We start from the raw sequence: 3,374 nt of genomic DNA on the forward strand, positions 1-3,374 counted from the left end.
CCTTGTGGCGTGGCGGCGGCGGCGGTTTCTCCTCGGATCTCGATCTGGTTGGGAGGCGGCGCTCCTCTCCGGCCAGATCGGCGGCGGTGGCGCAGATCGGCAGCGACATGGAAGTGGTGCGGCGGCGGCGGGGGAGGACAGCATCAGCAACGGCAGATCTGGCCTTGACTCATGTCGGGCTAATTCGTTGTGCTATCGATCTCAATCGCCGTTGGCGGGGCACTGCTCCTGGACTTGATCTGCAACACGAGGATGTCTGGGGCGCCAGCCCTAGGCTTGGTGGTGGTGGCCGTCTTCTTCGTCGGAGTTGGTCATTCGACTGGCTATGCTCGCATGGTCATGCAGTGACCAGCGGCTTGGCCGGTCGGCGATGGCGGAACTTGGCCGGTGGCAGCAGTAAAGTTCTGTCTGGATCCCGGGGCGGCGGCCCTGGAGGGTGGAGGCCGGTGAAGCTCGGGCTTCCCACGACGGCATTGCGTGGTGCAGTCACTGTCCAAGGCGGATCTGTGACGGCGATCTGCTATGGATTGGTTCGGATCAGAGACAGTGACGAGCGCGCGGGATCCTTCTCGACGGCTCTCGCGGCTTGGCGGGGTGGGGTGGGAGCCCTCCTCCTAAGCTCCAGTGGTGGCACACTCAGGCAATGGCCGGTGCGCCAGGGATCCCACGGTGGCACTGTTGCTGCGGTTGGTCGCCGGATATAGGTGGCTGGATCTGGGGCTTTGAAGGCGGTCGAGACGGTGCACAGGTTGTTGGGTGGATTTCTTGGGACGGATCCGGGTGAAAACCTGATTTTCGGTCGATGGCCGGAGCCGGTGATGACGATGCCCTTATCATCGTTTCCTTCATGAAGGCATCATCGAGGTGAAGCTCCCAATTAACTCCACTCAATACCTCCGGCGGAAACCCTAGATCAGCTGATCGGATCTTGGTGGCAATCATTTGTCGTAACCCCATTGGGGGCGGCATTCTTGGAGGTGCACTCGGCTTCGCGGGACCAGCGGACGACTTCTTTGGTGGAGCGGTGCTTCATCCATACATTGATGGCGACGGATCTGGACGGCATGGCACAGTGTAGATTCGGAGTTCGATGTGGGAGGATGGACTCGCGCAGGAGGACGATGCTGTCTGGCGTCATGGTGGCGTCGATGGCTGAGAGACCTTACACGATAGATGCAACAGTACAACTCTGAAGATGGACTCGTGGCAGGTGGCTGCGGCGGCCCCATACCCGGCAGGCGTCCTGGTTGAGGAGTGCGTCGGACTGGTAGGTGCCCCATACCAGGAAGACGTCCTGGTTGGGACCTCAGGTCTTAGATATTCAGGTTTTGCTGCGATGTCTGTTTGGTATTAGGCCCAGACTATCAGCGCCCCTTCATCAATTGGATAGGTGTAGCGACAGTTGTTGCTTAGACAGTGACTTCAGTCTTACTGTTGTATAACTCTGTAAGGTCTTGTGAGAAAAATTAATAAAGTGGCCGCATGCATCGCCCAGATGCAGAGGCCGAGGTCGTCCTCCTTTTCTAAAAAAAGCATGGATGAATATACATGCATCATATATACATGTAGTCCTCTCTCTCTCTGTGCGCACGCGCATTGATGTAGTCTGTTCCTTGATTAGTCCATTCTTTTATGGATAGAGTGCATATATACAGTGTAGATGAACACAGATGCATACACACACATAATTTTCGATAAAGGGAATATTAATATTAGGATGATACCAATTATACTCAGCGTCTGCAACAACATAATATCGAGACATAGTCCAGACATTAAGGATGTACACAGCCAAAAAGCGAAAGAAAAAGAAAGAAAAAAAGAAAAAAAAAGAGACCTCGCCGAAGCTATCAGAGACTCGCAGCAGCATGATCAAACCACCACCAAAGGCAACACGTAGACTGCACAAAAGGTTTTCCAGGAAGGTAACAACGCACAAGCGTCGTCGTCGCCCGGTCTAACCACATAGTCAGAACCAGGGTTGTCACCCTAGAGAATGTCCAATCTCCGAAGAATGCCTTCAACAAGAAATGACTAAGGAGCCACCATTGCCAGGTACAACCAATAAAGGTCAGACCTAGGTTTTTCACCCCAGAAATTGAGACACGGTGCTCAAAGAGCTCCACCAGAAGTCACCCTGTGTTGTCACCCCCACTTGCTGAGAACACTGCTGCAACTCCAAACGCCTGGCTCACCATTATCACGAGCATGGTTTTAATGTGGACATCGCCACAATAATAAACCGCATACACATAACCAACAGTGAAACGCCATCTTCACTCCATTCTCTGCTAGAACACCCTGGAACAAATGGTCTCGACTCAAAAGAGCTTGCAAGATAGTACCCAATCTTCTTCCAACATGAAAGCCTTGATCCCCCGTGTCAAACAAGTTGGTCATCAAGGCCATGGAGGTGCCAATGTTGATGAACCCAAAACGCCGACATCATGCGGTTGACAGTTGCCAAATCACTCAAGCTTTGCAGCCTTCTACGGTGTCGGTGACGCATCGAAAACCACATCAGAGGCAGGTTTCATGGAAGATAAGTAGGAGTTGGCGTCCATGGACGCGCAAGCCACCTAGGGCTTTGTGGCGGCAGAGGGCCGACAAGATCCATGGATGAAGCCATCTATTAGACCTTGGAGAATATGAGATGAAGACGCAATCTAGGGTCGATTTGCTCGTTCGGGGCAGGAAGGACGCGAGACCACCGACGACGTCCGCCGCAGGCGGCCGCCGTCACCACGCACTCAGGTCACCTCCTTGCACGGGAGAGCAACAAGGCCGCCGCCGCCCCAGACCCTCAGCCCTAGGCAACGCATGCCCCACATGCTGCTGCCCTCGCCAACAGAGGACAGCCCGCTACCACTTGGCAACGGGCCCGCCGCCACCGCGGCCCAGGCCAACGCCAGCGGCGGCAGGAAGACCGGCGAGATTAGGCTGGTGGCGGCGTGAGATATTCTCTCCATGCGTCGCGTGGGGAACAATGCGAGGGGTACCTGGTTTTTCGGCCCAGATACACACACATGTATACATATCTATGGTGGGAAGACGTCCCATCCTTCCGCTAGTGCCACCCGACAGTGTCGCTTGCGACCATTGTTGCTGCCGGCCACCCCTACCTGTGATGCCTCCCCTCCGTCTCGCCTTCCTTTTCCCACCGTCTCCGACGAGATTATTCCAACAAACTATTTTTTTCGCCCCCCCGCCCCCCAAAATCACACAAAAAATAAATAAAAAAGCTTTGTAAAATGCAAGCCATAGTAAGCAAAATAGCTTAATAAAGTATAAACAATTGACAAGGAACCAGCCATGAAGTTACCTGCTCTTATATTGACGTCTTGTTCCGACAAGAATCGGCCTGTCTCAGTCCA

This window comes from Triticum aestivum, chromosome 4B, assembly GCF_018294505.1.
Source record: "Triticum aestivum cultivar Chinese Spring chromosome 4B, IWGSC CS RefSeq v2.1, whole genome shotgun sequence".
NCBI lineage: Eukaryota > Viridiplantae > Streptophyta > Magnoliopsida > Poales > Poaceae > Triticum > Triticum aestivum.